Raw genomic sequence first — 22988 nt, 5'->3', positions numbered from 1 at the left:
TAGATACTTCTCCTCGACATTGACATTGGTGAGAAAGGAAGAAATAATATTTTTTGTTAATTGAAGGAAAGCTCCTTGGTAACTATGATATGACTAAGAGACACTGGACCTGACTCATATGCAGGTACAAAGTTTCCATTTTGGTATCTGACCAAAAAGTGATAGGAAACTTGACCAGGTGTGAGGGTGTTAGCTTGAATATGTCATTTTGTTAGTTTGAGTGCTTCATGTAGATAAGTGACTCTTATTGTTAGGCATATCTATAGTAATAGAGATTGGATGTGAAACCTTAGGATTCCCCTTGGTTCATTCAGAGTGGGCTCCCACTAGCTATGGTTTGAGATAGCTCACCGCATCACACACCTCAGAGGGAATGTTCAACTATGTGACTTACAAGAGATCAAGTTGGGGGAGCACATTGTCTTCAAATGTTCCATCTATTGGGAGATAGCACTGTTACATATTTATTGGATCTATTATTGATTGATAACACTTTTTGTTTGGTTTTTTTTCATGACTCACATCTTATTAATCAATTTTAAAGTTTTGTTTGTTGCTTAGAGCCTATAGCCCAGGGACCAGGCCCTATGTCTTGCCTATATTTCCATTTCAAATCTTAAAAGACAAAAACAATATCATTTTGGAAATATGTTCTTTTAGCATTTCAAGGACAAGTTTGTAGGATTATCATGGGTTCCTCCCTTATGTTGGAGAAGATCTAGCCTCATGTGAGAAGGATGATCACCAAGGTGACAATGGGTGATGTTGTCAAGTAACTTTGGGGTTTATAGTTGATAATTGAATCTATATTTCAAAGCACATATTTTAGAGGTGGAAATGAAGCGCTTTTCTCCTTGGATTGATGGAATGAGTTTAAGCACTTATTCCATTTCTTAACAAACCATCATTTGGCTGATGTTATGGCTCTTTTGCTTTTGAGAAAAAGGCTGCCACAAGATATTTGAAAGATTTGTGGCTGGATCAAAGGAGGAGAGGGAGTATTTCAAAGCTTGATTGTGTTTCTTTTTTGACCTTGTAAGACTTGGTCCTTACCATTCTTGTAAACTGAAATAGTGAATTTTAGTGGGTTTTTTGGTACAATTTAGGGGCAATTGCAAACTGTTTTATGAAGCATTGCATAGAAAGTTTTTTGGTGTCATACTAAAAGTGACTCATGCTTTGCAGAACTGGTAAGGGTGATACCTTCAAGGTATCTTACTTGCTCACTATTAGTCCTCCAAAAAATATTGTTGTTGGAACAGAGATATCACATATCTTTTCAAAGAACAAGAATATGTTCACCATAGGAACTCAAAATAATTTGGACCCACCAACAACAATTAAGGGATGCCTCAATAGTTATGGAATGACAGTTGCACTACTTCAGCATGAGTAGAGTCCTAAATGTTTTGTTACTCTTTTTGGTGAGGTGGACACCAAAGCCTTTCACAACCATGCGAAGGTGGGTTATCTCTGGTTTTGAAGACTTGAAGGATCTGTCATGGATATGCACTATTTGGTACAAATTTAAGCGAAGGTCTATGCCAAATTTTGATTGGAATTTTTGAGTTTTTCCTTTCAGAATAATTATTTTAGTTCATGTGTTTTATTTTGAGGCACAAAGCAACTCAACACCTTGGATTAATTAGCAATGTAGTTTTGTGAAGTCAAATGTTTTGAATTTTATAAGGCATATGCTCTTGAAAATGGGTGTTGCCAAACATGGTTGGTCAGAGCTTCAATCTGGTTGAAAAGTTGTGAAACATTTTTGGTTTTAGGTAATGGTAATATTATTAACCGAGCTCTTCAGTATTTGATATGGGTGGGGTTTTGTTCAGGCCCTTCATTTCATATTGTTTCAGCATTTGGATGAGGGCTTAGACCTTCCCATTTTGATTGAATTAATAATTTGAGGGTGTGTTTGTCTACTCAAATTTTCCCTGGACATCAGTTAGCATTAGTGCTCGACCTTCAACTAATCTAATTGGTTGTCTTTTTTCTACAAGAAAAGGAGCTGACACTATTGTGTGTGTAACATATTCATTTTTAGCCAATAATATTTTTTTGTTGGGACTGATATTAACACCATAGTTGATATTTCTGCTTTATTTCCATCTGATATTCAAAGTTGATTTAATGTACTTTTGCATAGGTGTATGTAAGTTCCATAGAAAAGTCTGAAGAAGCATCTTTCTTTGAATCATATGAGGCTGCACATTCCATGCATGACTTTATGGCTACAATATCAAAGGTATTTTTCCATCCAGTTCAAGATCTTGTGATATTGTTTTTTGCAGTTGGAAAATGACAATTTGTTAATGAATTGGGCTCTACCTTTTCTTAGAGGCCATGTCCAAGGGTATATCTTCCATTAAATTCACCCAAGATTGCATCTTTCCTCGTCTATCGAGATATTCCATAACCATGGGCCATCAAGGTTGCTAAGACTTCCACCCACTTATGGATGGGGTTGATAACTCCATTGGCCACATTAAATTCATCCAATACTTGCATCTTTCCTTGTTTGTTGAGACAAACCACAACCATGGTCCATCAAGGTTGTTAAGACTTCCACCCACTTTTGGATGAGGTAGATAACTTCGTTGGCCATATTAATTCAATAACATGTCTTCAGGTGGTTTTGAACCCAATTTTGTGCACTGAAAGTGCTTTGATTTAACCACTTGACCACGACCCACCTAAGAGGATTTTGAGCAGTTCATTTGGATTTGTTTTATTATACAATTTAACTATTTATTTACTAGATAAATTGTGAGACTCTTGTGAAAATATCCTTAATAGATCCCGCGTGAGGACCAAATCCAGGTTTACCATGTCAAAACCTAGGTTCATTAAGATGACGAACTTGGTTTGAAGATATCCATCATACAAACTAGGACCACCCATAATTATCATTGCCATATCTCTTTCATCATCAAGACTAACATACTGAGTTGTAACCCATGGAGGCCCATGGTAATCATTGCAATGCAATTTATTAGAATACATGCCATGTGCACAATTTTTTATATATAATCTCTTTATCCAATGTGGACATTTATTATTACGAGATCTACCACATCCGAAAATGGCATCATTCACATCATTTTGAAGAAGTCTACAAAGGTCAACATAATTTTTTTTCACATTTACAACTTCCCTCACATTTGTTGGTTCCTGAAGCTCGAGCACTTTCAAAAAAAAAACAGGCAAAGTCGAGTGACAAAAATGGTCCACTCTCTTTTCATCTGCTGATATTATAATGAAGTTTTATTAGAGGCACTATTTGTTTGTTTGTTTTGGTTAGAAAAGGGTTTGCTCTTGGTTTTATGTGACTTTTAATTTATCATATGTAGCATGTTGAGAAATGGGAAAGAATAATGTGTGACATTTATCTTGCAGAAATTGATGCTGAATGAAAGGATACCAAGTTTAACCAAGCTATAGTTTGCTTTGGTAAAGGCGGAGGAACATCTTAAAAAGTTGCCTAAGAATACACCATATACAGAGTTTGAACATAAGTAATATATGGATTTTTCTTTTGTAAATATGTTTTTTTTTATACCCAAGATATCATAGAAAGAAAAATATATTGTAGAAATTGTTTGAGGACCTCATTGAGGTTGATTTTTCTAATGTCATGCTTGATTGGTACCTTCTCATATGTCAGGAAGACTTTAAATATGAATTAATATGTTCTCGAAACAAATAAGATTCAAATTTTATAGATATAAAAGATAAAAACAAATGTCAATGCCTTTGTTTGATTGTTACTTGACTTTGTTGTGGGCATGTTACAGGAAATGTGATTGGAAAAAGGATGGGGAGACAATGTAGAGCATGTATTGGATATGATTCATTTGTTGTTAGAGGTCCTTCAGGCACCTGAGCCATCGACTTTGGAAATGGTTCTAGTAGGGATTGCTATGGTTTTTAATCTTATGATTCTTTCACCTCATGGTTATTTTGGGAAAGCAAATGTTTTAAGAATGCCAGAAAAGACATTAGTGGACAGGTGTTATATGGAATTTGTATCTACGGATAAACACATCTTCCCTAAGTGGGTAGCTACACTTACAACAACATAATTAAATAGTTTAACCTTTTCCTATGATAGATAGCTAAGAAAAGGGACCTACTTGTTATCTTTCGCTTCCCTTTGTCTCCTTTGAATTGCTCCCATCGCTCCCTCTCGAACTGAATCCACTCGATCAGTACCTGCAATCATGAACAGAAGACAACAACAAATCAAAGAAAACAATCTATCTACTATAAACAAATGGAATCAAAAGCATTTTCACACATAATCATCATATATAAAGACAAGAATATGGAAAAGGTGTAAATAGCTTTATTAAAAGTAGAAGGAAGAGTTACAACCAAAGAAGTTTGATCCCATGTCACTCATCCATCTTGAGTTCCAACCTTCATCACACCAATGGCACAACAATCCAGCAGCATAACATTACTTGATTATGATTCAACTCTCAAACCAACAGAATTTCTCTACAATCTTCAAAGTCCAGCCTCCTAATCACTATGATGAGTGCTCAATTTATAGGGAAATGGAGGTGGTTTTGTCATAAATTGGGCATTGAATGGATTTCCAAACTTAGAGTTAGTTTCCATGGAGGAAAGGATGAGAGGATAGGAATTTAATGGATCCATAGCCTATCCAATTTCGAGCTCATAGGAGGGGATAAGAGGTGGGAACCTTCTAGAATGATTTAGAATGAAAGAATATTCGCAGAACCCTATGCAAATTTTTCTCTCTATCACCCAGCGTAGGTGTAAGTGGGCCTAAGTGGACTAAAATGCACCCCTAAATGGGCCTACCTGCATTACAGTGTAGTTACCCCTGACCAAGGCTGTGCTGGTCTCCCAAAGAGACTTTTCAAGAGGGCTTCAAGCCAGGAAACTTTCACGAATGGAACGATTCAATGTGATGACTTGTATAGGGCATGTAGCAACTGAATTAGGGTTTGATGAGCCCTAATAATACTGATTTGAATTTCAGGAGTGATGTGCCCAAATAGACCTATAACAGCTGCCACCTAAAGCATGAAGTTGAAAATGATAATGTCGAGTGATGTGCTTTATGATGTGATGAGGAGGATCTAAAGCGGACGGTGACCTACATCAATTACAATACATAATATCATGATATTTTTTTTAACTTTTCATGAATCACTGAGGGAAATTAGACCCATACTTAGCATATAAACTTTTCATTACATGTACATAAATCAAATAGTCATCTACAGATATAGACCCATGATAGAATGACCATATGTGTAAAGCCATTGTATAGATGATTTATTACTCTCCCGAAATCACAGCCTAGATGGATGAAACTAGATCCGGGGTCTTCTATCTCATTCAATTGTTTGCTCACATATGATTCTAACTATGTGAATATGTGATCTGAAGTTGAACATGGGAAGACACCGTCTGATTACCAGCCAATGATGTAAGTTGTTAACAAACGCGAGAGAAATCACCGATAATGATAATGATCCTCAAGGTACTATAATACATTCTACATGGTGTGAATAAATTTTTTCATGTCGAACACCGTACAAAGTCTTTTGGTTGAAGGCCAGTGATGTCAACCTGTCACTGGAAGCAAGAAACTTGACATTGATGTATGCAAGCCTCAAGGTACTGGAAGGGTGTTTCTAAGTCAACTTCTTGGATAATGTGCTGATTTCGACAAGAAGCGACTCATCGAAGGAGGGCCTTGATGTATCCCGCATCAATGACACAAAATGAGTGTAATGATTTTGAAGACAAAATATGACTGACGACACAAGGTTCAACAATGGCAATCATGAAAATGAAGGTTTATGAGTATTGCAAAGGATGAAGTTTTATTGAATGACTTCTCTTGAACATGTCGGCGACACTGAATGAATTGGCAACATTGACCCAAAACCAAAGTGATGGATGGTGTGATAGACCATAGGTATGATAACCATCAAGCAGATAACCCAACCCAAATAGTCACAGAGATGAAGTGAAAGTGTCATGTTCAAGAGTGACCTGCTACCAAAAAGTGGTTTACTGCTTTTCCCATTTTCCCCAGTCATTGCTGACGAGTACCTCTTTATTTTTTATCAAGCTTGAGGAAGATAACATATGCTTGTTGTATAATTCCACCCTTCAGGTGAATCCATTGCTATGTGATGTTTTAATGAGTCTAGCAAAGGTGAAACTTGGTCTTGTCGTGATGGACAAGTTTGTTGCTATTTGATGTTTTAACGAGTTTAACGATAATGAGAACTTAGTGCTTTTCATGTTTAGAGAGTTTTAAAAGGGACAAAAAGAAAACTCCACAAGGTCTTTTTCCTAAATTTGTCTCTCAAGTGTGAAAAAGCGTAAAATAATTCAAGAGAGAACCTATTGATCATGTCCGATCAACATATTCCTTTTTCGCAAGTAATCTATCTTAGTCTGGAAAAGGGTTAAACTTATACTGAGCAAATGTCATTTTAAATCCGTTAACAAGCTGAAAAGGACAAGCACTCAGCAATCTTTTCATATTTCGAGAGTCTGAAAAGAGCTTAAAGAGGACTCCACTTCGAGGAACGAGTGGTGTCTAGGATAGCAACTAGTTATGGTGATGTTGGAACTTATCGAAACATGTTGATTTATGTGAAGAGGCTAGCTAATAAGACCACTCATTACAATTGTTCGTTAAAAAGGGTAAAACAACCAAATGAAAGTGTATGATCAGCCAACCAAATAATGACGATGGAAGGAGAAAAACCAAGGCTCATCTGATGGAAGAGGCTGATAGAATGGCAATCACGAGGGTTAAAATGGAGATGGGTTCATTTTTACACAAGCTTGAACCATAGGAAACTATGCTTGGATTCGGTTCCATGTTTACACAACTTTGAAACGAAAAACTATGTTTGGATTCAATTTCATGTTTACACAAGCTTGAAACAAAAAACTATGCTTGAGATTGGTTTACATGCCCCCAGCATGATGACTCAATTCTAGGTGCATGCCCCCTAAGCTTCATTGCATTCACCTAAGTAGACTACTCATGGTTATCAGGTGGATGGAATGAAGGTTCATTTACAAGATCAAGTGAAAGACTCGACTGAGATTTTATGAGATCTAATCAAAGACTCGAATTGGAACTTTTTTCCAGGGGACCTTGTTTCATTTCTTAACAAGCTTGACACAAGACAAGGAACTATGCTCATACCCTTTTGTTTCATTTTTTAACGAGCTTGACACAAGACCAGGAACTATCCTCATATTCCTTGTTTCATTTTTTAACGAGCTTGAAACAAGACAAGGAACTATGCTCATACCCTTTGTTTCATTTTTTAACGAGGTTGACACAAGACCAGGAACTATCCTCATATGACCAGGAAAATATATCTCGGAATTCATGAAAAAGAGCATGGTAAGTATCAAGTTCCGATGGAGAACAAGATTTTCCAACATGAATGTTTTCTACAATTCTAGGTTTGGTCTAAATATTGATAGAAATGGTTTCTTTGATATTTTACAAGTTTTGTTTGGAATCGACTGTGTCTATAAAAACAAAATTCGAAAGGAAATCAATAATTGAAGGGTGATTTAGTTCATTTGGAAAATATTCTATGTGATCTGGAAGATGGGAACGATGATGATAATCTTCCCATGGTTCTTCTTTTGTCATCACTGATTGGATGATTCCTTCATCATTAGAAAATGTACGTGAAAAACAATCAGAGGAAGTACCATATTCTAACGAACGATCTACCCATACAATCGACGACGATGGATTTGGATTCACCGTGCAATCCAAAAAGATTGATTGCTATGCAAGCTCAATGGGTCTTAGCGGCATGATTTAATTACGATTATCAACTTCAGATTTATTGGTAATCTTCCATGAATCAGATGAAGTGGAAGATATCATGTTGCAAGTCTCAACTTTTGCAACTTCCGCCATGTGTAATGGTGACGGTAGTGAAAAGGTGCCCATTAGGGAAGAATCCTTCAAGAGACCTAGTCCAATGTTCTGAAGAGATAGCGGGGGTCTGTGAACTAAAGGAACGCTTCCAGTAGCCTGTGAACTAGAGGCAAAGAAGGCGAGTTGATCAATTACTGTGATTCTGCCTTTATGAGGGAATGCAATCATACGAAAGTATGTCGAAAACACAATAGCCATAGCATAAACTCACAGTCTTCCTAGTAAAATGTTGTAGCAAGGGGTTCGTCAATGACCTCAACTTCAACAGTTACAATTCTTCCCCTTAGTTCAATCTGTAGGTTACTTAAAATTCCACAAGGCATATAAGTGCAACTGTTAAAAGCTTTTAATGTTGTAGGTGATCACCACAAAGGCGGTGAGCCAAGTGTTTCCCAGCAATTCATTGACATGATACAAGTAGATGCCCCCTCGTCAATAATGGTTTGGTGAATAAGTTTATTCAATGAATTTACTTGAATTAGGAATGATAACTGTGCTGGTAACTATGGCATATATCCTACATGGTTAAAAACCACAAGATTGTAATCCGTTGGATCAATTCTGCCAATTGCTGACAACAAAGCCTACTTTTAGGAGGGACAATTTGAAGCACCTCAAGCGTCGACATAGCAGAAGGTGACTGAGCCAAATCTTCTACTATGTTATAATTTTGCGATGCTCGAGCTCGATGCTTAAATGTAGATTTATGTACAACTCCCTTAAGCGTTTTTATTGTTAACTCTAGTGCAATAGGTGGTGGAATGGAATTAGCCGAAGTCGAAGTCAAAGTATTAGGTTGATCAATACCTTGGTTATTCGACGACGATGGTGGATTACCATAATATTTACCTCGTGTAGTCACCATAACATCAAATTTAGGCTTAGTAGTGGATAGCATAAGTACTTGTGAAGTGGAAGTGTGATTTGTAGCAACCAAATGAGTCTCCGAGTTCAGAAAAGGATCTGTCAACACAACAGATGTGCTAGAAGTCTTAAGAAGTTTTGAGACTTCAGAGCGGTGAAGACAATCTCATGTAAAGTTCTCATCGTTACAAATTAGACGTGGATAATGAGGTTTCCTAGCCAGAGAAGAGGGATCAGATGATTTCTATTGGGCATCGAATCCCCCCACAACATGTTTGGGGCTCAAAGTCCAAGTTTTGGTCAAATATGTTGTAATACTCCGCGAATTGTGGGCGTGGAGAGTGAAATGTACATTGAGTCATAGGGTTGTCTACCCTAAGTTTTATAATGTAATGTAATGTCATGTTAGCCTACCCATGGTCCGCGGACCATGGGATTGTATAAGTAAAGAGCGAGGCTCTAAGTTGAAAAGAAGATCGATGGATTGATTAATGTAATGAATAGTAGCAAATAGAGAAGAAGTCTAAGTGTCTTGGGTCATAGTAGTAGGAAGAGGCTCTGTAGCTGAGTGTGCAGAAGCCTAGTAGAGTCTGCCTCTGAGTGCACAGACCCCTGCAGCTGAGTGCGCAGGGCGGAGTCGAGTCTATAAGCCCAAAAGAAGAATAATAAATAGAAGTTTGATTCTAAATACCGTGTATATGCTTTGGTGTTACTTTTTATGCATTTACACTGTTTTGTTTATCACACGCACTTATATGAATACTAAACACTATTAAGTATAATTGGGCTCATACAAATAAGTTAAGTAATTGGATAATATTTGGTTAATAGTAAGGAATTTGGGTAATAACATGGATCGCGCCTCAAGCTGGGTTGCGCGAAGGCAACATCACAGGTTGCAAGGGACCAATAGATGCGCGTAGTGATGTGCATGCAAGGTTAATCGTAGACCACCACAAATCATCAGACATCTCTAGGGTGCGGAAACCTGGTTCTAGCACCCTCCCATACTACTTCGGGTGAGACCTTAGTCCCCACCTCACGGACTGTTGCCGAAAGGGCCAGTAGTACTGGGATTTGTTTAGCTAAATCACCTCAGAACCTGGGTCAAGCCCCTACAAGCCAACAAATGGTTCCATTGCCAGGATTGGGATCTGCATAAGGGATGTCTGATTTCGTGTCACTGGAATCCGACAAAGAAAGAAATTGAAAAGTGGTTGGGCAAAAAAATTCATGAGTTCACGACACAGGAAAATAGGAATCCGCGAGTATCAAAGGAACATTGGTTGGAGCACTACTTATATACAGAAATCCACGAAATTTTATTTGCATCCTTTCCTTCTGAGCTGTATGAGTGGATCGCGAAGCTAGCAGACAGTCAAGGGAACTGTAGGCTCAACAAACCAATCGTGTGGAATCCAGAATTAGTACGCAGACTAGAGGCATCAGAGGAGAAGATTGCGTGCACTGTGGACCATTGGCTCGATCAAATTATAGGAGGGTTCATCACCAAGTTCGCGGTAGACACATCGGTTAGCTACAGCGAGGTGGAATGATGCTTCCCCAAAGGACTGCGAGGTAAGCATATTAAATCGTTGAACACTTGGATTAAGATGTTATTGGGTGAAAAGTAGGTTATGTGAATAAATTAATGTTTGGGACTGCGCGAAGTGGGAAGATTTACAAAAACGAAGGTAGCGAAGAGTTAGAAACTAGTCCTTTGATTTCACCCTCGCGAGAGAGCGAGGAGGAGCTCGCGAAAGTTTCCCCGAGAAGCGCGATCAGTCTGATAAGGTAGCGGATTCCGCACATTCCACCCCCACCTACACCGCCACCGGTTTCACCATCATCACCTCCATCTCCGTCCACACCTCCTCTACCACCCACCCCATTTAGTATGGCGAGCGCGATAAAATTACCAGTATTCAAAGGAGTAGGGAACGAAGACCCAGATCAATTTTGGTTTGTGGTAAAGGCAGTATGGGAAGCACATAGAATCGCAGATGACAACATAAAGAAGGCAACATTGGTGAGTGCATTGCAAGACTGCGCACTGACATGGTACATTAAGCACTCTAATGACAATCCAAATGCAGGGATCACAGAAATCCATACTGCACTGAACAGGGAGTTTAGAAGGCCAAAATTGGAGACACAGTCGAATATTAGGTTTAAGGAGATCACGATGCTTCCAAGCGAGACTCCCTGGGAACTGGTGTTACACTAAAATTTGTCACCATGACTATTTGCAGTTAGTATGGCTCCATCAACTGTCATACTATCCTCCTTAGCAAGCCTCATACCTCTGCTCTCCATGTCAAACTCCAAGAAAGAGAGAAAGTCATTAAAAATCTATATATCTCTGGGTACGCAGTTTCTCTCATCCTTACCTGCGTGTACGCAACCCAAGTTCACAACACCTGCGTACTTGTACGCTCTGTCTATAAAGCAATGGGTGCGTACTCCTGTAAAGGTCAAAAGGCGCAAGTTTCACTCCCAAAAAGTTACTTGTGGTCATTTCTAGAGCATTCTAGAAGCTTGTTTGACGTGTATGAAGCGCCTCCAGATGGTTCATGTATCCCTACCAAAGAGGAACTTATCCCATCAAGAGGGGAGCTATCCCATCCAAAGAGGGGCTTATCCCATTGATGGTGGACCTGAATAACTTCCTCTAGAGCACTATAAATACAGGCATTGGGCCAGAAGGAGGGGGGGTTGAAAGTTGAACATTCCTAAGGGTAGATGCTGCTGGAATTAGGACTCCCTTGTAAAGCTTGAGAGGAGAGATTCCCATCCTTTCCTAGCCTTATTTGAGAGTGGGTGAGCTGATCAAAGTAAAGGAAAACTCTTGCTGGACCCTAGGAGGGACTTGCACAACACCAAGGCTCAGGTTGTAATGGTTCCTTTTGTTACCTTTTAATGCAAATGAACTTATTTTTCTCAACAGATTGTTATTCATGGTTTGTTTCATATACTCCTTGGTCTGTATGATGGATATGTATTGTTTTATGAGTTTATCAGGTGCTATTTAATCTTTTGGCTTGTTAGTGAATGCAGGTTTCGAAGAGAAGGAGGAGCTCATCCGGATCGGCGAGGCTGGACTACTGCAAAGCGTTGGACTAAAGGTATGTTAAAGATCCCCTGATTACTTGTATTTGCAATGCATGTTTAGAGAAAGGTAGGATTTATTTGTCTTGTTTGTCACTAGAAAGCGTTTTCTTCTAGGGAGGTCGGTTGTGTCCGCACTATCGACTCTTTCCGCATGACAAAATGGTGACTCCACTGGGGAACTCCATTGATGTGAATGATTTTTCCTTTGTGTGAAACTTTGATTTGAGAAAAGTCGTTTGTTTTCTGGTTTTTGGCTGTTTGACTGTGCATTTGGGTGGGATAGCTTAGGGTTAAATTAGATTTTAGTTTTTCTTGGTTTTGCTAGAAGTACGCAGCCTCTGCGTTGAGCACAGTGCGTACCTGTACGCACTGCAGCTTTGTACACAGAGCGTACACGCACCTGTGCAAACAGGCTGCCTGCGTACCCCTGTCAAAAGCCTAGAAAATTTCAATTTCTTCTTTTTTATCTTTTAGATTTTGTTTATAGCTTGTTTTTGCTGCCCAGATCCACTGTTCACCTGTCAGAAGCTTTCATCTTGGCTAATTTCATTGGCATTCCTGCTTTAAGCTTTCATCAATTGGGTGTTTTGAGTCTCTTTTTTGAGAAATTCTTGAATTGATTTCCTTTGGTCATTACTTGGAGGTTTGTCTCAGTCTTTTCACAATTTTGCATCTTTTTGCTTTTGTTTTTGCAAAAAAATTTCCCCCTCATTGTGTATGAGTGTTAATCGCCTTTGAGTGTTTTTATTTTTTGATCTTTGGAACTCTTGACCAATTTTCTCTACTTGCACTTGATTGGTTCTTAGATTACATTAGAATCGTCTTGTGTTTGAGAATTCTCTTGCATAGATCACATTTGCATAATTAGAATTCTCATTTTCAGAATATGAATGAAAAATGTGCATAGATTACATTTGCATACTTTTCAAGTGAATTGTGCTTAGATTAGCATTGCATAGTTTACATTCTGAAAAATCAATCGTAGATTTAGATCAGCTTTCTTTGATTTGAATTTACACAAAAATAAAAATAAAAAAATGGTTTGGAATTGATTTGCATTAGTTTTTCTTGATGAAATTAGTGCATTAGAGAATTTGTTATATTTTCTCTTAGTGATCAATTTTTTGCATTGTTGGAAGTGAATGGAAACTGTCTCCTTACTTTAGTTAGGATTCATCGAATTGAAAAGATTACATTATCATATTCGATTGCATTCAGTTGAGTCGGGTCATAACACCATTGGTTTCGTATCCATTTACCCATTTGAGTAATAACAGCCTTAATAACACAGCGCTTAATTAAAATTCATTTAGTAATTTTTACATTTCTAGGGCTCTGATACACCAACATAGCTTAGGCTAGTGTCTTGGAGTAGGAGAGTAATTAACTCTCCAAGACAGCAAAACCAAACAAGTAGCTCATCTTGTGGTAGGATAAATCCAGCTGTTACATTTATGCTCTAGGAAAGCTCCTCTTAAAGGAGAAGCACGAGACCGTGTCCGAACCAGTGAGGGGATCAATCCTCCTTCATTAGGAAAGACGCCAGATACGCACGTACTACAAACGGTAAACCTCAGATTATTGTCGAGGAGCCTGGGGTCACTTGTCGGTAAACCTTGGATTATTGTCAAGGAGCTGGCAAGGGGATTGAGCTTGTTACTCTGCCCTTGCGTGCTATCGGGTCGTAGACTGTTCCCCCAGGTGTATTTGTTGCTATTGGTGACCTTAGTGACCATTATCTTTAGGGTTCTACCCAAGGTGATGGTGGAGGGAAGATCCCACTGTACCTGGAGCAGACATCGGCTAGACTCACTTGGATTTTCTGGGGGGTTCACTTCACTCGAGACGGTTAAAGTGGAGGAACTTGGTCCAGTCTATTCATTAAGCAGGTTGCCGGGGTAACTGTTCCACCCGCCACTTTTGTACTGAATTTTGCGATGTTGGATTTCATCACCAACTAGTGTTTTCGGTCCGGAAGGCTACTGTTTGTGTGTGGTTTGACTCCTAGATTTGATAGCGCGTGTTAATTTGTTTGTTTTTACTTTTAGAGACCATAGGTGTGAATTGTGAATTTTAATTTTTAGGTGTGAATGGTGAATTGTTAATTTTAGTTTTAAATTGTTAATAAAATTCACTGAAGTTGAATATAATGGCAAATGTTCCGGAATTTACCAACCTAGGAACCCCTCCTAACGAGAATCCTAGTACTTTTCCTTACTTTGGAAATGTTGGTCCTCCTTATATGGCTACTTTGTCATTACCTGGATTTACAATAGGTTTACCGATATGGTTATTTTCAACTTCGTTGGCCCAAAATACTCCAATCGTTCCATCTCAACCGGATGCTTCACCTCAACAGAGTTCACCATCTCAACATCACCAACCTTCTGTTGACCCTTTACCTTCTTCGCCTAATTTTTCTTCCTCCATTTCTTCCTCTTCGCCTGGTAAAAGCCTTGATGCTAGTAACCAGGAGGCTAAGAAGAAGAAGAAAGGGAAGAAGAAGAAGAAGAAGAAGAAGCAAGATAAGAAAGAAGTCAACCAACCAACCACGACTGTAAGTGTTAGTTGTGTTGAGGAGAACTCCGACATGCATCGTAAACCCAAATACCCTTGCAGGCTTTGTAAGGGTGACCACTTCCTTGTCAATTGTCCTGGTATTCCAAAGGTCTTGGAAGTATGGTCAGAAAAATCTCATCAACTTTCCATTGATCCATCAACCAGTGATAGTCAGGTTCCTGGGAAAAAGGGTAAAGTTAGGTTTCATTGTAAGTTATGCAAAGGGAGTCATCAAACTCACATTTTCCCTCACATGGATGAAGCCTCAACATTGTTGGAAAACCTTACTGTTCCACAGCAAGAATTTCCAACTGGTTACCGTAAACTTTCTCCCAACCTACCGTCAACTGACGGAGTGATTGATCTAATTTCAAGTACAGTCGATCACACTCTTCCATTGGAGAGTGAAACTCATGTCACTCAGGTTGATGATCCATTAGTTGATCAAGTGGTCGATTCAATTTCACATTCGGTCGATCCCACTTTCCCTTTCGAGAGTGAATTTCATACCGCTGATGTTCTTCTTGTTACATCAGATTCTTCTACGCCGGGGGGCATTTCACCTGTTTCTACAGAACCCCCTCCAAGTACTAAGGTCTTTTCCTTTGATTGGAATAGACTGACAGAACCTCGTCTTCCTTCCTCCATCCCTTTCCAAATCATTGTCAAGGCTGGTGGTAGGGACATACATCGTACTCAGGTAGATGAAGGTGCCTCTGTTAGTATTTTATCCTCAACTGTTTGGAAAGCTTTGGGTTCCCCTCAGCTTGCGCCTATTACGCAGAATCTGAAAGCTTTTAACAGAACCATTAGAGAACCTTTAGGGATCCTTCCTAAGTTTTCTATTACCTTGGAAGGTAAAACTGTCTGTATTGATCTTATGGTAGTTCGAGGTCCCTTGGATTTCAATTTACTCCTTGGACGAGACTATGTTTATGCAATGAAAGCTGTCGTATCGACACTCTTTCGCGTGATGTCTTTCCCTCATAATGGCAGTATTGTGACTATAGATCAGCTTTCATTCCCTAGTCTTGTTTCAACTACCAATAATATGACACCCCTAAATGTTCCTGATTCTAAAGTGGTATCTACCCTGCCACGGGTTAATTATGTGGCAACTGGTCCCATGTTTTCAGTTACCGATGTAAGTGAGCCTCTCACTGTTTGCTCATCTTCCTTTGATTTAGATTCGGTAATTGACATGGAAAACTCTATGGGATTACTTGAACATGATGTTCTTATCCCTTTTGAGTCCCTTGACATGTGTTCCTTCCAGAGAACTATTCTTCCTTCTGATGAAGACCTTTTGGAAGCCATGATCAAGGTGTGTCCATTGACATGTCTTTCTTCCAGTTGGAAGCCATGATCAGTGTTTGTGAGGAAAGTTCCTTTTACTGTGTCAACCTCGTTAAAAAATGAATCAGTGTGTACGAGGATAGTTTTTTCCTGTATCAACCTCGTTAAAAAATGAAACAGGCTAGAGTGAGGAAAGTTCCTTTTACTGTGTCAACCTCGTTAAAAAATGAATCAGTGTGCGCGAGGATAGTTTTTTCCTGTGCCAACCTCGTTAAAAAATGAAACAGGTGTCCACGAGGATAGTTTTTTCCTGTATCAACCTCGTTAAAAAATGAAATAGGCTGTGAGGAAAGTTCCTTTTACTGTGTCGACCTCATTAAAAAATGAATCAGTGAGTGTGAGGATAGTTTGTTCCCGTCTCAACCTTGTTTAAAAAATGAAACAAGGATTTTAGAGCATAGTTCCTTGTCTTGTGTCAAGCTCGTTAAAAAATGAATCAAGGTTTTTAGAGTAAAGTTTTTGTTAGGTAGATTGTAGAGAGTAGTTGTGAGCATAGTTCCTTATCTTGTGTCAAGCTCGTTTAAAAAATGAAACAAGGGTTTTGAGGATAGTTCTTTTCTTGTGTCAACCTCACTAAAAAATGAAACAACTCCCACAAGTCTTTCCAAGATCTTGAAAGTAAAGCTTCATTCCATCCACCTCATTGAATGCAATGAAGCTTGGGGGGCATGTACCTCGTTTTGCGTCATTATGCTGGGGGCATGTGAACTTATAACAAGCATAGTTTTTGTTTCAAGCTTGCGTAAACATGAAACTGAATCCGAGCATAGTTCTTTTCCTGTGTCAAGCTCGTTAAAAAATGAAACAAATCCTCCTCTACTTGAGTCGAGAGTTTGACTAGATCTCATAAATGTTAAGTTGTATATTTAGGTTAGTTATTTCAGTTTTTTGCATAATTTTCTTATAGTCTTAGGTTGAGTCTTTCAAATGATCTCGTAACTCAACCTTCATTTCATCCAACTGGTTGAATGAAATGAATCTGGGGGGCATGCGCTCTAGCAGTTATGCTTAGGGGGCATCAAGCACAGTTTTCTCTCTGTTTCAAGCTTGTGTAAAAATTAAACTACTTTGAAGCATAGTTTTTCTCTGTTTCAAGCTTTTGTAAAAATGAAACCTATCTCGAGTCTATTTCAGTTATTTTCAAGACTCGTTAAACTCATGAAAATCCCGAGATTATTTTGCTATCTTTCATTCTCGTAAAACAAATGAAAATGCCGAGTTCTTTCCGTCTTTTCCTGCTCGTAAATTAAATTGAAAGTCGGCCATATGAGTACATTTTTATCATTTTTTCGAACTCATTAAAACTTACAAAAAATGAAAACCATGAGTACATTTTTATCATTTTTTCGAACTCGTTAAAACTTACGAAAAAGTGAAACCTTGGAGTCCTCTTTTAAGCCCTTTTCAGACTCTCAAAATATGAAAAGATTGCCGAGCGTTTCTTTTACACTCGTTAAAACGGAATTAAAAGACGGTCCTCTTACAGCTCTTTTCTGACCGTAAAAAACATGAAAAGATTGCCGGATTTTTGTCGTTTCAAATTCGATACTGGAAATAAAACGACGTGTCCTTGATCGCTTTTTACTTTTCAGGTCAAAGACACTAACTATGAAAGTACTCCTTGGTCGTAAAAAACCAAGCGGTTCTCTCAAGTATTATTTTATACTTTTTCGGGCTTGAGGGACACAAATTTACGAAAAAGTTCAACCCTGGAGTTTTCTTAAGTTTTTTCAGACTCTCTAAAATTGAAAAACGCCGAGTTTCTCCTATACTGGACTCGTTAAAATTTCACAGTAAAGGACCTGTTCGATTAGAAATAGGAACGGACCACTCCTTCTTAGGGTTCGAATCAAAACTAAGTTGGACTCATCCGAAGGATGAGCTTATAATCAAGCATATGTTATCCTCCTCAAGCTTGTAAAAAATAAAGAGGTACTTGCCAGAAATGGTGGGGGAAAAGAGAGAAAAATGAGCCTATTTGTTATCCTTTGTCTCAGAAGAAGCCTTATCACCACTCTTGAACACGACACTTTTCATTCACCTGGGTTGGGAAATCCTTTGCCTCACAGTTGATCAAACCACATTGAAAGTCTTCAACCGGGTATTAACTTTGGGTCAAATGTCACGAAGCCATCTGTTGTGTCATTATGTGTTCAAGAGGTCACTACAAATAAACCATTCATCTGCAAAATACCCGTCATCCATCTCGACCATCCCTGAGTCAGTCCTTACAGCTACATTTCTTCAACTTGATCTATGATTTCGTGTTGTGGGCTTGCCTGCAACGGGTCGCTTTCTATCGACATCAGCACATTATCTAGAGAGATGACCTAGAAATCGTCAGTACCTTGAAATCTGCATGCATCAATGGCAGGTTTCTCGCCTTTGACGACGGTTTACATCACTGACTTTCGATCGAAGGACTCCGTGAAATGTTCGACATCAACTCATTCATTCACATCTCATGGATTGTACTGGGTACTTTGAGAACCATTGACATCACTGGTGGTCTCTCTCACACTTGTTAACAGTTTACATCATCGACTGGTAATCAAGTGGTTTCTACCATGTTCGACATCAACTCATTTATTTGCATGGATAGAATCGTACCTTTTTTGGAAGTAGAAATGAAGACCCTGGATCTAGTTTCCACCATCCAGGCTGCGAGGAGTTTTGTATTCATTATACAGTAGACTAATCATAAACAGATGGCTACGTCCATACTGTGTCTACAAGAGTCTATGATTATGATGTACTGCGAAATCATTCCTGTATCATAGCAGTAGTTAGTTTGTTAGTTAAAGTTTTCAATCTGAGTATGGGAATGCCTACCTCAGCGATGATATGATCTTATATATGTATTTTGTGTTGAATATTTGCAGGTTCCGACTGGGCTCTCCACAAGATAATCCTTGAAATGATAAAGTACTTCACCCTTCCTAGATGATATGAAACCCTAATCTACTACAGGCTTCGCACTTTAGGGGCAATCTGTTACACTAAAATTTGTCACCATGACTATTTGCAGTTAGTATGGCTCCATCAACTGTCATACTATCCTCCTTGGCAAGCCTCATACCTCTGCTCTCCATGTGGAGTCGCCATTTTGTCATGCGGAAAGAGTCGATAGTGCGGACACAACCGACCTCCCTAGAAGCAAACGCTTTCTAGTGACAAACAAGACAAATAAATCCTACCTTTCTCTAAACATGCATTGCAAATACAAGTAATTATGGGATCTTTAACATACCTTTAGTCCAACGCTTTGCAGTAGTCCAGCCTCGCCGATCCGGATGAGCTCCTCCTTCTCTTCGAAACCTGCATTCACTAACAAGCCAAAAGATTAAATAGTACCTGATAAACTCATAAAACAATACATATCCATCATACAGACCAAGGAGTATATGAAACAAACCATGAATAACAATCTGTTGAGAAAAATAAGTTCATTTGCATTAAAAGGTAACAAAAGGAACCATTACAACCTGAGCCTTGGTGTTGTGCAAGTCCCTCCTAGGGTCCAGCAAGAGTTTTCCTTTACTTTGATCAGCTCACCCACTCTCAAATAAGGCTAGGAAAGGATGGGAATCTCTCCTCTCAAGCTTTACAAGGGAGTCATATTTCCAGCAGCATCTACCCTTAGGAATGTTCAGCTTTCAACCACCCCTCCTTCTGGCCCAATGCCTGTATTTATAGTGCTCTAGAGGAAGTTATTCAGGTCCACCATCAATGGGATAAGCCCCTCTTTGGATGGGATAGCTCCCCTCTTGATGGGATAAGTTCCTCTTTGGTAGGGATACATGAACCATCTGAAGGCGCTTCATACACGTCAAACAAGCTTCTAGAATGCTCTAGAAATGACCACAAGTAACTTTTTGGGAGTGAAACTTGCACCTTTTGACCTTTACAGGAGTACGCACCCATTGCTTTATAGACAGAGCGTACAAGTACGCAGGTGTTGTGAACTTGGGTTGCGTACACGCAGGTAAGGCTGATAGAAACTGCGTACCCAGAGATATATAGATTTTTAATGACTTTCTCTCTTTCTTGGAGTTTGACATGGAGAGCAGAGGTATGAGGCTTGCCAAGGAGGATATTATGACAGTTGATGGAGCCATACTAACTGCAAATAGTCATGGTGACAAATTTTAGTGTAACAGATTACCCCCTAAAGTGCGAAGCCTGTAGTAGATTAGGGTTTCATATCATCTAGGAAGGGTGAAGTACTTTATCATTTCAAGGATTATCTTGTGGAGAGCCCAGTCGGAACCTGCAAATATTCAACACAAAATACATATATAAGATCATATCATCGCTGAGGTAGGCATTCCCATACTCAGATTGAAAACTTTAACTAACAAACTAACTACTGCTCTGATACAGGAATGATTTCGCAGTACATCATAATCATAGACTCTTGTAGACACAGTATGGACGAAGCCATCTGTTGTGTCGTTATGTGTTCAAGAGGTCACTGCAAATAAACCATTCATCTGCAAAATACCCGTCATCCATCTCGACCATCCCTGAGTCAGTCCTTACAGCTACATTTCTTCAACTTGATCTATGATTTCGTGTTGTGGGCTTGCCTGCAACGGGTCGCTTTCTATCGACATCAGCACATTATCTAGAGAGATGACCTAGAAATCATCAGTACCTTGAAATCTGCATGCATCAATGGCAGGTTTCTCGCCTTTGACGACGGTTTACATCACTGACTTTCGATCGAAGGACTCCGTGAAATGTTCGACATCAACTCATTCATTCACATCTCATGGATTGTACTGGGTACTTTGAGAACCATTGACATCACTGGTGGTCTCTCTCACACTTGTTAACAGTTTACATCATCGACTGGTAATCAAGTGGTTTCTACCATGTTCGACATCAACTCATTTATTCGCATGGATAGAATCGTACCTTTTCGGGAAGTAGAAATGAAGACCCTGGATCTAGTTTCCACCATCTAGGCTGCGAGGAGTTTTGTATTCATTATACAGTAGACTAATCATAAACAGATGGCTACGTCCATACTGTGTCTACAAGAGTCTATGATTATGATGTACTGCGAAATCATTCTTGTATCAGAGCAGTAGTTAGTTTGTTAGTTAAAGTTTTCAATCTGAGTATGGGAATGCCTACCTCAGCGATGATATGATCTTATATATGTATTTTGTGTTGAATATTTGCAGGTTCCGACTGGGCTCTCCACAAGATAATCCTTGAAATGATAAAGTACTTCACCCTTCCTAGATGATATGAAACCCTAATCTACTACAGGCTTCGCCTTTAGGGGGCAATCTGTTACACTAAAATTTGTCACCATGACTATTTGCAGTTAGTATGGCTCCATCAACTGTCATACTATCCTCCTTGGCAAGCCTCATACCTCTGCTCTCCATGTCAAACTCCAAGAAAGAGAGAAAGTCATTAAAAATCTATATATCTCTGGGTACACAGTTTCTCTCAGCCTTACCTGCGTGTACGCAACCCAAGTTCACAACACCTGCGTACTTGTACGCTATGTCTATAAAGCAATGGGTGCGTACTCCTGTAAAGGTCAAAAGGCGCAAGTTTCACTCCCAAAAAGTTACTTGTGGTCATTTCTAGAGCATTCTAGAAGCTTGTTTGACGTGTATGAAGCGCCTCCAGATGGTTCATGTATCCCTACCAAAGAGGAACTTATCCCATCAAGAGGGGAGCTATCCCATCCAAAGAGGGGCTTATCCCATTGATGGTGGACCTGAATAACTCCCTCTAGAGCACTATAAATACAGGCATTGGGCCAGAAGGAGGGGGGGTTGAAAGCTGAACATTCCTAAGGGTAGATGCTGCTGGAATTAGGACTCCCTTGTAAAGCTTGAGAGGAGAGATTCCCATCCTTTCCTAGCCTTATTTGAGAGTGGGTGAGCTGATCAAAGTAAAGGAAAACTCTTGCTGGACCCTAGGAGGGACTTGCAAAACACCAAGGATCAGGTTGTAATGGTTCCTTTTGTTACCTTTTAATGCAAATGAACTTATTTTTCTCAACAGATTGTTATTCATGGTTTGTTTCATATACTCCTTGGTCTGTATGATGGATATGTATTGTTTTATGAGTTTATCAGGTGCTATTTAATCTTTTGGCTTGTTAGTGAATGCAGGTTTCGAAGAGAAGGAGGAGCTCATCCGGATCGGTGAGGCTGGACTACTGCAAAGCGTTGGACTAAAGGTATGTTAAAGATCCCCTGATTACTTGTATTTGCAATGCATGTTTAGAGAAAGGTAGGATTTATTTGTCTTGTTTGTCACTAGAAAGCGTTTGCTTCTAGGGAGGTCGATTATGTCCACACTATCGACTCTTTCCGCATGACAACTGGATCAGAGGCTGAAGGCAATGATTCGCGAAGCCAACATGACCTTGACAGATGCACAGCACAACGCATGGTTTGTAGTGTCCCTAATGCCACACCTAAGGACGGCGCTCTCGCAGCAGAAGTTATCCACCCAGGCCGAAACATTAGAGATTGCAATGAGACTGCATGAGACCCTTATACAAGGTCCTGGTCTAGGAGTTCAATAAATCCATGTGCAACTAAAAAATTTATGCCTGGAAATGCAGAGCTTAAAACAGGACAAGACGACTCACCCAGAGGTGCACGAAGAAGTATGGTGCATCAAATGCAAGGGATAGGGGCATGATAAGGATCATTGTCCTGTCTTCGTGAACTATTTGGCGGAAGGAGGACCAATGCCATTGAGACTGGAGGCACAAGTAGGGCCAAGCATGGTATCACTGTCTAATTTCTCAGATTTTGGATCTTGTTTATATTTGATTTCATTTATATCAATTGACAGAGGAAAGAGTTATCACTACTACATCCTTGACTGATAAATTGTTGTAGTTTTCTGAGTGAATGATTTAAGTTTCAGAGCATTAAGTTTCTTTTGATTGCAATTAGATTTTATTTCAAGCATCTGTTTACTCTTGTATTTAGCACTGTACTGCAAATTAGAAAACATTACTCTTGAAATAAATTTCCCACCTCAGACTGAGTACACTCTTGAAATAAAAAATCGTACCTGGATTGATAATTAATGTAGGATAAATAGGAGTTCAAAAGACACCTTTTATACCTCA

The sequence above is a fragment of the Pinus tabuliformis genome, chromosome 1_1 (genome assembly GCF_031772625.1).
Source record: "Pinus tabuliformis cultivar Carrire ecotype Pingquan chromosome 1_1, CPIR1, whole genome shotgun sequence".
Classification (NCBI taxonomy): domain Eukaryota; kingdom Viridiplantae; phylum Streptophyta; class Pinopsida; order Pinales; family Pinaceae; genus Pinus; species Pinus tabuliformis.
This window is presented reverse-complemented; position numbering follows the sequence as displayed.